Genomic DNA, 15,445 nt, shown 5'->3' on the forward strand with positions numbered 1-15,445 from the left:
GGACACATTACCTTTTCTCCAACATATTAGTACGTTGCCACACATTGTATTTTTACCTCATGCTGTAGAATCCTCTCATTCAATGTAGCACTCTTTCTGGATGCCACCTCCTCATAACTGTCAGTCACACTAGTCTTAGTTTCTTTCTAAAATCTGCCTTCATTTTCCTATCGTCAAGGGCCTAGTTGAATCCTTCTTCACTTTTAGCCCAGAAAAACGTAAAATCCTCTTACCCTGACCACCACATTTATCTTAAATATTTGATCAAAATGTCCAAAACTGATTAATTAATAAATACATATTTGTTAGCTAACTAGTATGTACCAGGCACTGTTAAGGGTCTTGAGATTGCAACAGTAAAAAAAGAAAAAAAATGATTACCATATCTTCAGTGAGTTTTTATTATTATGGGGAAGTGACAAGGAGGAATGTATATATCCTAATTAAACAGGCAAGTACGTAATAAAATTACCGATGTTGATATGTGTGAAGGAAACAAACAATATGTTTAGTCTGAAAATAGCAGAAATATATGGAAACTTAGTTCAGATGTGTTCAAGGAATACCTTTCAGAGGTAGGGACTTATAAACCTACATTAACACATGAGAAAGAGCTAGCCATGAGAAATTCATGTGTGTGTGTAGGGGTGGAGGTTGGTTGCGGTGGTGCAGAACATTCCAAGCATAGGGAACAGTATATGCAAAGACTCCTGGTGGAAAGGAGCTTGGCATGGTCAAGGAACAAAACATTGCAACAGAGACCAGGACACAATGAATAAGGGCTAGAACGATGGCAGTCAAGATCAGGAAAAGACAAAAGTCACATCATTCCTTGCAATCTGTGCTATAGAGTTTACATGTCTCTGAATAGCAATAAAGACATTAAATGTTTACAAGTCTGAATAATGAAGTTAATGGTCTGTAGAATAAAGTTTAAGTTCAGGCTTTCTGGTATGACACAGGTCCTTTAAAATTCAGCCTCTCTTTCCTCCAAGCTTGGTCTCTTGATACTTGATACCTTAATGTATGTTTTGGTGATTCTTCTACTCCTAAAATTTGCTGGTTTATACCTCTGTGGCTTTGTTCTTTTTCCCATTTCTGAGAGTACTCTTCCCTGCTTTCTTTGCTGAGCTTTTATATAACTTAGATGATACTTACACTTACTATTACCTGCAGGAGCTTCAGGCAAGCTTAGCAACATATTTTTTGTGCTTTCATATGTGTGTGAGAAACCATGTGCCTATCTGGAGGCCATGATTATGTGTGTTTGTGTGTGTGTGTGTGTGTGTGTATACACACACATATACACATAAATATATACACACATATGTGCCTACATGTATACATAAATATGTATAAGGCATTTCAATAAAATCTGTATGATATAATACATTTTTAGAAGTAGAAAAGCTTTCTATTTAGTAGTTTATCTAGTGACTAAAACAATCAGTTTTTTTCTGTGTTATTAGTTTTATACAGCTACCTTAATAAATTACCACAAACATGGTGGCTGAAAACAACACAAATTTATCACCTTTCAGTTCTCTAGGACTGACACGGGTGTCAGTGGGATAAAATCAAAGTATCTGCATTCCTTGCTGAGGCTCTAGAGGAGAATCCACTTCCTGGCCTTTTCCAGTTTCTAGAGTTCAGTCACGTTCTGTAGCTTGCAGTCCCTTCCTCAACCTTCAGAATCAGCAATGTTGTACCTCTCTCTGATTTCCTTCAGTAGCCACATCTCCCTCTAACTGGCTACTTATTTAAGAACCCTTATGATTACGTTGACCTCACTAGGACTACCTAGGATAATCTTGCTATTTTAAGATCAGATTTCAAATTGTATCCAGTACTAAATGATGACCCACTGACCATTATAACCTTTCAGAGGAGAAATGTAATGGTTCAGGAAGGGTTTTAGGAAGTGTTGTCTGGCACCAAGGTTATAGGGTCGATTGTCTGGCACCAAGGTTATAGGGTCGATGGGAGAAGAAGGGTCTGCCCTGATGAAACTACCCTTTTATAAGAACAGTACATTTTAAACTTTTTAAGTTCACAGGTTAAAGCTCCTAATGTCTTAATTATCTACCTCCCCACCTTAGTGCTGGTAAAATGCTAAGACTTAATAAAAAGAATTGATTGCTGAAATACTACTGACTGGGTCCAGTCATCTGCCTTCTTTTGTAGAGCAACATTTGTTTTTATGTGAGACAAGTATTTCTCAATTATATTGACATATACTCCAAATACTGTGTTCACTATATCTGTGTGTGAAAGATAGAGACCCATCTTGGCTAAAAGGACCATATTGATTAATTGGCAATGAAGAGAATCCAGATTATTTACTCAGAGTTTTTGCAGATACCTCTCCACTGGATACATTCTAGTTTGAATTGCCACGTTCAGGCTTAAAGCCAATGGTACAGATAGTCTTGATTCAACATAAAGCACAGTGGGTCCAGATCTCCTATGATCTCATCCCTATTCCTTGATTAATGAAGCCTTAGTGAGCTAATATAATGTTTCCACTACAGAGTGATCTGGTAAAAGAACTGAAGAAACATGTCATGTGAGAAGGTATAGAAAGAAATAAAGATAATATGTCTGGAAAAAAAGACTGAAGAGGATAAATATAAGTACTTTCAGATATCTGAAATTCTGTCATGTGGAAGAGAAAATAATATGATCTGATGGATGTTAAAAGGAAGCAAGTTCACAGAAAAAGCATTTGATGAGGTATAACATCTATTCATGATAAAAACCCTCAACAAAGTGGGTTTAGAGAGAACCTACCTCAACATAAAAAAGGCCATGTATGAAAAACTCACAGCTAACAACATACTCAGTGGGAAAAATCTGAGAGCTTTTCCCTTAAGGTCAGGAACAAGACAAGAATGTCCATTCTTACTACTTTTATTCAACACGGTACTGGAAGTCCTAGCCTCAGCAATCAGACAAGAAAAAGAAATAAAAGACATCGAAATTGGTAAGGAAGAAACAAAACTGTCACTATATTCAGATGATATGATGCTATCTATAGAAAACCCTAAAGACTCCCAAAAATCTACTAGAACTGATGAATGAATTCAGTAAGGTTGCAGGACACAAAAATCAATGTTCAGAAATCTGTTGCATTTCTATATGCTAATAATAAAGCAGCAGAAAGAAAAAAAAACCAATTAACAATTGCATCAAAAATAATAAAATACCTAGGAATAAACTTAACCAAGGAGGTAAAATACTTATACTTTGAAAATTATAATGCAAAAACCAATGACTGTCTGTTGAAAAGATCCCTTCATTAGTTTAGACACTGGAGCAGATGAACCGGATAATTATTTCCAACTTCAGTGTTTTGTTAAATGTAAATTATCCTAGCCACCAAATCTATGAAGGAAGGAAAACTTTGGTTCTCTAATTGCTAAATTCTAAGCTTTCTCAGTAAATAGATGTGAAGACTGAAATTATCTTAAAATTGTTAAATCAGAGGTAGTTGATTTTATATTGATGTTACACTATACTCTAGGCTGAAAGCCAGTATATTGCCATACTTGGCAAGCTTTCCTACTGTGGATCTTTAAGAAACAGAATCAGAATATCTAACAAAAGCAAGAATGACCACAAATGTACAGTATTATAAAGTATTATTCTCTAGAGAATAGAAATTGATTTCCCCAAGCTAAGGACAATATCTGGTATCTCCTGCTACAATACAAAACTGAGAACAGGGTATCGAACACAAAACTATATCCTATAGGCTATTAAACTCAAAGAAATACATAAAAATATTATTTTTATATGTGTTCATTTTTCAAGGGTCACAGTTTAATTTCATAAACACAAGAGAAAATGATGAGCTGCATTTCTATGAAGCTACAAATATATGCAGATTTGACAGAAAAGATCCTGATGCATTTTGACTGAATTTTAGTCTATTTTCTAGTTTGCCTGAGTGTTTTTAATTTATTAAATGCAATACCATAAAAATAGACACTTATATATTGCTGACAGGACTGTAAATTGGTACAAAATTTCCAGAGAGTAATCTGACAATATGTTTCAAAAGTCCTAAGTATTTGACAACCCATGGCCACCTTTTAAGATTAATCATGAGAAATAGTCACAAATATGGGCAAGATATAGACAAGGTTATTCACTGCAGCAAAATGTAAAATTGAAAAATAGAAACAGTTTACATATCTAACATTAGAGTATTATTTAAATTAATTTATTTATATTTTAAGGTTTATCCTTCCTAAAATATAATAGAATATAACCAATAAATTTATTGTAGATTAATGTTTAATGACATACACATCTATTTACAGTAATTGTTTCAAGTTCAAATATGTTACAAACAGAATTTATAGTTTGATCTAATTTGATTAAAGAGTAATGTAATACAAGATTAATAATGATTACTTTTGTATGCTAAGATTACCTAAATTTTCCAGTCTTATTTTGTTTATTTAAAAAATTTTTAAGTGTTTAATGTGATTTAACTTGATAATGAGAAAATATTCCTAAAGCCAACATAGCAATTAATTTTTTATTTGATTGCTAATGATTATTTGCAATTATACTCAAAATTTAGTGAACACATTAAGTAAATTCTAATGACTCATTCTGTGGTTGTTGTGGTCTGTAAAATTGTGAATTTGGTAAGAGCTGCATTAAACAAAAGCAGGGTAGACCTCTTGTGTTGAGGAAAAGACCAGAAGGGCTCTAAGTTAAAATAGTAACATTGATTGTTTCTTGAACCTTTTCTTACTTTCTAACTTGCAGTGTGCCTGAAATTTTTATTTATTATTAAATACATATCAACATCTATATAGTGATACACATACATATACATACAGTATGTTAATTATGTGTCAGGAAGAAAATGAATGTTGACAGTTAAATATGAAATCTCTATGAGAGAAAACAAATTAGCCAATTTTGCAGAGATTACAATAAAATTTATTCTTTTCTGGATGTTGAAAAACTATTTATTGCTCCTAAAGTAAGGAAATATTCTCAAATGTACAGAGTGCTATTTTATTCACATTATTATTCACCTTCCCAAAATGGACTCAAAGTAAAATAGCATTGAAAATAACTCTAAAAGGGGCACCTGGGTGGCTCAGTCTTTTAAGTGTCTGCCTTCAGCTCAGGTCATGATCCCAGGGTCTTGGGATTGAGCCCCACATCGAACTTCCTGCTTAGCAGGGAGTCTGGTTCTCCCTCTCCCTCTACCCCTCCCTGTGCTCCTGCTGTCTCTCTTTCTTTCTCTCTCTCACTCTCTCAAATAAATAAAATCTTTAAAAAAAGAAAAGAACTCTAATGTTTAAATTCATTAAATAGCTTTCTATGTAATTTTCCAATACAACTGCTTATTCAGGAGGTCAATAATTTGTTTCCTGAACTTATGGATTGGAACTTCAAGGTATGCAGTGTGAGTCATGTGTGTTCACATATGACACCATTTTGTAATCATTCAGGTAGGTGGATTTTCCTATACAAAATAGCTACTTTGTATTTCCTTCACTGGGGTCCAGCTGAACAACCACTGGGCATGGGCTTTCTATTACACTTAATGAGGTACAGCAACATCATTGGAAGAATCAAATTATCCTTTTCACTCCTGATTTTATAACTTTTAGGGACCATTGTTATGCAGGTGAAACTATGTGTCTTTCTGAGTTAAGTGAGAATTAGCCATATGTATTTTCAGAATGAAAGAAGAACTGGACACAATCCAGTGATTTCAGATTTGAAAGTACAAAATTATCTAAATGATAGGACATTTCTTTCGCATTTTTCCATGAGGATATAATCAAAAAGGAAAATACTTTAATAAAGGGAAAATACACTTGACAAAATCAAGCATGTTAAAATACATCATTTTCATGCAACTATTTAACATCAAGTGTGTTATTAAAGTTGAATCATTGAATGTGAAAATATTATGAAAAATACTCAGTGCAAATATGCAGAAGTCATTTTAAAATATTTATGAATGGCTCTTCATAAAACTTTGCTCAACATATCAAATAAGGAAACATTATGCCAAGAAGAGTTTGTATTTTAGGAAATCTTCCTATTCTTAACTCTGAAATATATACTTAGATTGCCATCGATGAGAAATTATTTGCATACCAAATATGCTACTAAGCTCTAAAAATATGCCTATTGCCATTCTCAACAAAGTAAAATGTTTTACTTGATTCTGCAAATACATTATATCATTTTAAATTGCCTGTTTGTCAGAGTAGAAGTAGAAGATGCAGTAGTAGAAGATGGCTTAGAAATAGCTCATTTTGTTTTTATGAAAGCTAAATTTGAGTTAGAGAATTCCCCCAACCATGTAGATTCTAGATGAATATCAGCATCTAAATAGAAATCTGTTTCAAATGAATGTTATATGGAGAATTACTTCATTTTTCCAAAAAAGATAAGATGAGTGAGTCCATGTTCTTTACTCATAAATATCTCTTTTAAGATTTATTTTTCTCCTACCTTTTCTTAACATTTATTTTGAGACAGACAGTTTTTTGGTTAACTGGTTAACCAGGACATTTTACTGCCCCTCTTTCCCTTCACTTACTCCTCATATCGAGCAAATTCCACAACCATCCACCCAGGTGCTCAACCCAAACCAGGAAATGATCCTTGATTTCTCTTTTCTCCAACCTCCCTCCCCTCAGCAGCTGGCCTGCCAATTCTCTCTCCAAAATATGTTTTTCACTTACCCACTTCCTCTGTCTGTGTCATACTACCCTTGTTCATCTAATTGATATCTCTGTCCCAGATTACTAGTTAGTCTCGATCTATTGGCCTCTTAATGAGCCTCCCTCTTCTATACACCAGTGGCTAAAATGATCTTGTTTAAAATACCAGTTAGATCAAACTTAGTTTTTTTTAATTTTATTTATTTATTTTTTTAAAGATTTTATTTATTTATTTGACAGAGAGAGAGTCAGCAATAGAAGGAACACAGCAGGGGGAGTGGGAGAGGGAGAAACAGGCTTCCCGTGGAGCAGGGAGCCCGATGCAGGGCTCAATCCCAGGACTCGAGGACCATGACCTGAGCTGAAGGCAGTAGCTTAACTGACTGAGTCACCCAGGTGCCCCTTAATTGTCTTTATTAATATTTTCATAGTTCACTCTTTATTACTGCATCATTTAAACTATTCTTGTCACCTATCCACAAGTATATGCATATACATTGCACTGCATATACATGTTTTGGCATTTGTTGCTCAATAATTATTTCTGTCTTAACATTAGCATTATATTCCATAGACCTAACCTCCATTATATAAGAGGGAATCTTTTTAAGAAAACTACTTACATTTTATTCTGCTTCCCCCACAGCTGGTATGCAGTTAACCTGAGAATTGTGACAAAAAGAAAGGATACTATAGGGGCTTCTGGGTGGCCCAGTTGGTTGAATGGCCAGCTCTTAACTTCAGCTCGGGTCATAATCTCAGGGTCCTGGGATTGAGCCATGTGTGGGGCTCTGAGCTCGGGGGGTGGGGTGGGGGGAGTCTGCTTGAGGATTTTCTCTCCCTCTCCCTCTGCTCCTCCCCCAAGTCTCTCTCTCTTTATCTCTAAAATAAATAAATCTTTAAAAAAATAAGAAGGAAGAGTGTACTCTAAAGTGTATGTCAACAAATCTCAGTTTGTGTCACAAGATTACACTACCCATACGAGGCTTCATTGCCTTCCTGGAAGACGTTCTTGATATCAAGCCTAAGCAGACTCTCTGATAGTTCAGGGTTCAACTTGTTGAACTTTTCATTTTATAAGTCTGAAAATTTCATGTTCATGCCAGTGTTCTAGATATATAAAATGTTAGTTATTGTTAGTGACACAGATCAAAGGAGCTTCAAAAGTCACAGAATAGTAAAAAAGCTTGGTAAGCATCCAATGCTTATCACAGCTCTGAGGAACCCAGAAAGTAAGAAGTATTGGGTTAGACATCCAGTCTTCCCAAATATGATATTGTAAAAATAATATATATAGGTGTCTTCATAAATCTCTCCTGTTTTCAGACTCATGAAACCAGATGATATGCTTTTTTTTTTTAAACTGAGCTCTCACAACCAGGTATGATCCTGGACAAGCTTAGACACAGTGGGTTAAATTGATAGTGTTTTAGCCTTTATTTAAATTTCCAAACCGCTCTGCTTTTTATTTAGAGCACTTTGGATAGTTTTATAAAACAACTCTCTCCCTAAAAAGGGTCTAACATTAAGAATCAATTGGCTATCTAATCAAAGTCCCTCAAAGTGGTGAGTGGACATAGAGATGCATCCTTCACTCATACATTTGTTAATGGCTTACAGTTTTTGCAAGCATGAACTTGATTATGAGAATCCTACCATGTGCCAGAAAGATTTGTCACCTGCCCTCAGAAAGTAGTGGTCAATAGAGATGATAATCACTTACCCTGATGTGAGTTATGAGAGATGAAGGATAGTAACCTAAGCATTCTTGGCCATTTGCTAGCTGGATAATTTTTGGGTCATGGAATTCTGGTGGCAATCTGATTATGTGATGAGGGTAAAAGTACCAAAAATAACTATGACAGTTTATGGTTTAAACACTTCTCTCATTTATACATTCATATTTAATCTTTATAACATTATGAGGTGGATATCATTATTATCTCCAAAATTAAGCCAACAGATGCTAATAGATTTACCATCACTCAGTTTATAAAACAGAGCCAAGGAAACAAATCCTAATTTTAGAGTCTTAGTTACACAGGTACAGTGTATCTTTAGTATACAAAGCACACTGACTGCATTTTCTTTTGTCTGTTAGAATTTTACCTATCTTTCTTTCCATTTCCATGTCCAAAATTTGAACAAAAATGTTCAAATTTTCATTTAATTTTCCATTGACTTTCCATTGTGTTTCATTGAAGGTTACACACATTTTCTCCATACATCAGTTGAAATGGGGAGCAGTGTGTAATTTTTGACTGATATTTTATTTTATAGAAGACTTGTCTCATCCTAAATTATATCCAGATAAAAGCAAAAATAATATTAAGAAAATATTTAACTGTTCATGCTTTATATATGACTTACAAGTCTAGATTTTATATATAACTTTTAGGATTTGAAGGCCTAGATATATCTTCAGTTTTAGATATGGCGTAGACCATCATTCAAACTATAGAAGTAATTTCCTTTCCAACTCATGAATGAAAGCTAATAAACACAACTTCATTTTATTTTTTTCTTTCCCAAACAGTAGATAGAGAAATTTTAAAATCCAGACAATTTAACTTAGAGGAATTTTTTTGTAATTACTCATTTAATATCTTAATAATTCATGAGTGTATGATGATGTCAATATTATTCTCTCTTGCATCCCAAGTACCTAGTACATTTCCTAGCTCACAGTAGTAACTCAATAGATTTTTATTTTTTATTTTTTAATTTTATTTTATTATGTTGTGTTAATCACCATACATCATTAGTGTTTGATGTAGTGTTCCATGATTCGTTGTTTGCATATAACACCAGTGCTCCACGCAGAACGTGCCCTCTTTAATACCCATCACCAGGCTAACCCATCCTCCTACCCCCCTCCCCTCTAGAACCCTCAGTTTGTTTCTCAGAGTCCATCGTCTCTCATGGTTCGTGTCCCCCTCCGATTTCCCCACCTTCATTTTTCCCTTCCTACTATCTTCTTCTTTTTTTTTTTAACATGTATTATTTGTTTCTGAGGTGCAGGTCTGTGATTCAACAGTCTTACACAATTCACAGAGATCACCATAGCACATACCCTCCCCAATGTCTATCACCCAGCCACCCCATCCCTCCCACCCCCCACCACTCCAGTGAGATGAGAATATGTAAAAGTCTCATTGTAAAAACTTATGGCAAACTTATTTTAAGAATGACTGATTATGGCAAAAGTTCTAGAAAAACAGAACACTTAGAATAACCACTTGGGGCTGGCTGTTACAGACTTTGAACTAAACACCATTTCTCTTTTTACTCAAAAATGAAAGGGAATGCTGATCATATTTGAATTTCAGCAATTTCTAATGTTTATTCCACATGAGTTTGTAAAACAAAGTGCAATCCCTAAATATCAATGGTCTCAGCATGGTTTTAAACTGGATGCTAATAGAACATAGTGTCTAGAATATAGAAAATTGTGCTTTTAATTTATTTTTTGGCTTGACAATTTGCCACATCAATTTAGATTGCTTTTCTTCTAAATAAAGAGAGCCCACACTTCTCTCAGCCCTGGAGTCATCACAGTTACTACAGTCACCCAAAGGAAAATTTAAAAACTCAACAATATTGGTGTAGGTATGTTTTCCGTTAAAAGATAATATACAATTATTTTTTTTTTTTTTTTTTTTTTTTTTTTTTTATTAATTTTTATTTATTTATTTGAGAGAGAGAATGAGATAGAGAGAGAGAGCATGAGAAGGGGGAGGGTCCGAGGGAGAAGCAGACTCACTGCTGAGCAGGGAGCCCGATATGGGACTCGATCCCGGGACTCCAGGATCATGACCTGAGCCGAAGGCAGTTGCTTAACCAACTGAGCCACCCAGGCGCCCAAGATAATATACAATTCTTATAGTCAAAATGTTACTTGTAAATAATTTTTCTCCAAGAAATAGTCTTTTCAGCTCCTCTCGTGTGATTTCTGATTCTACAAATCAGAATCTCATCAAGAGAAAACAGTAGAGAATATAGATTTGTGGGCTAATTATTTTCCTAGAAATCAGGGGAGGGGAGAAACTACAACCTTCCTCTTTTTTGTTTAATGAGTAGGAATTACAGAATCCCAGGATCCCCTGCCGACGCTGGCTGATTTGCAGTTTGGGGGCTCGAGAGAAGATGACAGCTGCCGACAGAATGGAGGGAAAGCCCCCTTGCAACACAGTTTGTCAAGTTGCAGCCTCTGGCTCTGACCTAGGGCCAGTATTCCTGGAGACATGATGAAGTGTGAAAAGTACTGGCAGGCATTTTAGACTAAAAAAAAAAAAAAAAAAAGTTAGGCAGTAAGGGAAAATGGGGACCAGGAGAGATTAATATTTGTGAGGTTTATAGCAGAAAAGGCAAAGCAATAGGAAGTAAAGAAATCCCTGAAGGGAGTTTCTTAACAACAGCAGCAGGTTAGAAACAGGATTGGCCTGAACAGGAAGCTTATTTTTCCAGCTGGAGCCTTCCCTACAAACCTGAGGTTGATTTGGGAATGGCAGGCAAATGCCAGGCAAATGAGAAATCAAGAAATAATGATAGAATTTACAGTCACTGGGAAAACCTGGGGGTGGGAGTGGGAAGAAAAAGAGAGTGGGAGGTGAGGCAAAGCAGTGAAGAGGGGAAAGGATGAATCGCAGTAGAATGTGCTGGCATTCTGAACTTCGGGACTTTTGGAAACAGACCAGAATAACCTATCTGCCGGGGAATGCAGATTCTCAAGTTAGAAGAAAAGTTTGAGATGACGTAGTCTAGATATTTTTCAATTTTATAAAGCCACAGGAAATAAACTTCAAACAAACTCATATGCCAAATCCCTATGTGGATATAGAAGAGCTGATCTAATTTAAGAAGAAGAGGCAGGCTTGGACCTGTACGCACTCGCCTCAACTCGTGCCTGGAAATTGACTGTTGGAGCACCTACAGAACCTTTCAGGCTTTTCAAAATATTTAAAAACAACCTCGTCCAACCTACCCCCTCAATTTATTACTGGAGGAAACAGAGTCTAAGGTCTCAGAGCCTGCGGAAGTGTATTTTGAGGGCCTACATGCTGTCAGCCTCTGTCCCTGTTTCCTGTACACCTGGGTTGTGAACTTTCATGATCTCTCTGCTGGAAATACAGGTCCTCAAAACGACCTCACTGCAGAGTGGGTAATTTTCACTCTCACTCCTTAATGAGGGACATAGCAATAGACTGATGACGTCCACTTTCACTCTGATAAAAAAGAGAAGACGATTTTTTTCCTCCTTAAAACTGTCACTCTCACTGGAATGGTCAATAAGGCAGTGATGGTTGACAGTTAGGCTTCCTTTACCTGCAACTGCATCTCTCTCATTGTACCTTCTGCCTACAAGGGGTTTTCCAACAGTGTTCCTCAGCTTCTCCAGCTTGTGCTGACTCCTTTAATGATCATTTCTGGCCACTGTCCTGTCCTCGTCAGCTTGGAGCAATGGCAGCTTCTACTGGCTTTAACTCTTTGCTTCAGATGTTGAGGTTAGCAACTACTACTGGTTAGTCTGGTAAGTTAATGGTGTCCCACCATCACTCAGCTACTGGTAAAGAAAAAGTACTTGTACCCTGAGTATCACCTCTGCAGTGTCTGAGAGGCGATTCTGTGAAGGCTTTTCACCATAGCCACCTTGCTGCACAAGTCTCTGGATGCATGGACTCATTCAGACAGCCATCTGATTGCACTGGGAAAGCACATCTCTGTGGGTACACATATTGTTAGATTTATGTTACTTCCCCTCCTTTAACCTTGCCTTGAAATTGAATTCTGAACTTATTTTTTTTTAAGTTTGTTTTAGAGGGGGCTGGTAAGAAGCAGAGGAGGAGAGAGAGAGAAAGAACCTTAAGCAGGCTTCACGCCCAACACAGAGCCTGAAGCGGGGCTCAATCCCACCACCATGAGATCATGACCTTTCCCGAAATCAAGAGTCTGATGCTTAATAGACTGAACCACCTAGGCACCCCAAATTCTGAACTTAGTGCGGGAAGTGCTGGGTGAGTGTTATCTCTTCCACTTTCTAGAGATGTGATCTCAAGAAAGACAATCAAATCTCAAAGAATCTCATGTACCTCATCTATTCAAATGGAGATAAATCCCTATGACCCCCCCGCCCCGAGTTACTGGAAGCCCTAAATAAAGTCAAATTAACGGGAAAATGTTTTCAACATTGTAAACTATTAAATGAATATAAAGGTTTATATAACCATAACCACAATAGCATCAATCTGTTTCTTCTGCCTAGATGGTCTTCCTCCTAAGAACAGTAACAAAAACCCATTTCTTGAGGGAGGATATTCAAGTGGTGGAATCTTGTTTAGCAATATCTAAACTTAGACAATAGGGTGCTTGGCAGAATCTTTCAATCCCTTCTTCATCTACCTTCCATGTACATAGAAGTAATTATTTTAAAATATTAAGTAACAAAAATAATTCCCTAGGTATCCCTAGTTTCCTATGTAAAAGATACACAAGTGCACACTTCTTGGGAACTTAAGGCAACACAATGTCTTTTTTGTTAGTGAATGAAATCATTGAGTAACCTGAATTCAGTATTTTCAGTGTTCGGTTTATCATTTAGATTTGTCTAACAAGGAATTTGGGTTGATTAGTACATGTCATTTCACCAAGCTTTTATTTGATTTTGTGCTGTATTTTATTATCAAATAAAAATACAGGACATCTAGTTAAATGTGAATTTCAAGTAAAAAAATAAATATTTTTTTAGCGTCTCTATGCCCCATACGATATTTGCAACCCTGCTTGCCTTTTCTTCTCTCTGTTCCTTTCTCTACAAAGTGTCTCTGTCTTTCAGTGGCTTAAGCTGGAATTCACCCCCTCATCCCTTGACTCCTTCTTTTCACATTTTATCAATCACAGAAGACTCCTGATTCCACTTCCTAAATGTGTTATAACTTTATCTATTTCTTTCCACCCCCATTGGCATTTCTGTAGTAGAGGTCACCACTACCTCGGACATTGATGGTAGCAACAGCATTGGAATTAGTTTTCCTATCTCCCTTTTTGCCCCAGTTATCCCAAAACAATCTAAATGCTTTCTAAATGCAAATTTAGTCATGTAAACCAGCAAATAAGCTCCATGAGATCAGGACCTGAGTCTTTCTTTCCACCTCTACAACACTACTGACTTATACATTGATCCATTCATTCAACATTTATTGAGTATCTACTATATACCAAACAATATTCTTAAACACTGGAAATGCAGTATAAAAGAAGACGGGCAAGGGCTCTGTCCCCAGGGACCTTACATCTCAGTGAAAGGAGACAGGCCCAAACAAACAAAAGCAAAGCAATAAGAAAGTATAAGGTAGTGATGAGTTCTGTGACACAAGTAAAACTTGATTTGTGGGAAAAAGTGGCTAATGGGCTGCTTTATTTAGAGTAGTCAGGGCCAGCTCCTCCAAGGAAGTGATGGGAATGAATGGCTGTGGGTCATCATTGTCCTGATGTGATAAGGTCTTAATTTTTTTGGTTCTTATCACTCAGTTTTGCAAGGCTAATCTGAATCCACTTTTGAGTATTCCATATAATCTTGCCAATTGAATTTCACTTCCTCTTACGCAGTGTTTTTCACACTTTAGCTGGCATTAGAATGACATGGAGTGATTGGTGGTTAAAACACAGATTGATGGACTCTAAACAGAAAGGTTCTGATTCATTTGATCTGGGATGGGGCTGCAGAATTTGCATACTTTACTTGTTCTTCCCAGGTGCTACCCATGGTGCTGGTCCGGGGTGGTTTTGGGAATTCACACACAGCCACCTGCAGTCTTCCTTCCACTCTTGCTCTGTCTGTGGAGCTTCACTCTCCTGCTTTCCACTTCCCTTTGCCTTTTTTGCATTGTTGGCTCTTACTCATTTTTCAGGTTTCAGTATACTTTTATTTTCTGCAAGAACATTTCCTATATATAGGCTCTTGGATGCTTCATAGAGCCATACTGTACCCTGACCTTAACATATTACATTATATAGTTGGTCCTCGAACAACAGGCGGGGTTAGGAATGCTGATCCTCACATAGTGGAACATTTGCATGTAACTTTTGACTCCTCAAAAACGTAACTAGTAATACCCAACTATATTGACCAGAAATCTTACTGAGGACATAAACTTAGTTGATTAACACACATTTTTATATGTATTATATACTGTATTCTTATAATAAAGTAAGTAGAGAAAATAAAATGTTATTAAGAAAATCATGAGGGGCACCTGGGTGGCTCAGCTGGTTAAGCATCTGCCTTTGGCTCAGGTCATGATCTCGGGGTCCTGGGATAGAGCCCCCTGTTGGGCTCCCTGCTCAGCAGGGAGTCTGCTTCTCCCTCTCCTTCCCCTCCACTCCCCCTACTCATGTGCACTCTCTCTCAAATAAATAAAATCTTTAAAAAAAATTAAGAAAGATTAATCTAAAGGGTGTTAAGCTAAGTGAAATAAGTCAGAGAAAGACAAACCCCATATGATTTCACTTATATATGGAATCTAAAAAGTGAAACAAAAAAACAAAAGCAGAAACAGACCCATTTAATACAGAGAACAATTTGATGGTTGCCAGAAAGAAGGATGGTGGGGAGATGGGCAAAATTGGTGAAGGGGAGTGGGCGATGCAGACTTCCAGTTATGGAATGAATAAGTCATGGGTATGAAACATACAGCATAGGGAATAAGCAATGATATTGTAACAGATGATAACTACAC

Source organism: Zalophus californianus, chromosome 11 (assembly GCF_009762305.2).
Source record: "Zalophus californianus isolate mZalCal1 chromosome 11, mZalCal1.pri.v2, whole genome shotgun sequence".
NCBI classification, from domain to species: domain Eukaryota; kingdom Metazoa; phylum Chordata; class Mammalia; order Carnivora; family Otariidae; genus Zalophus; species Zalophus californianus.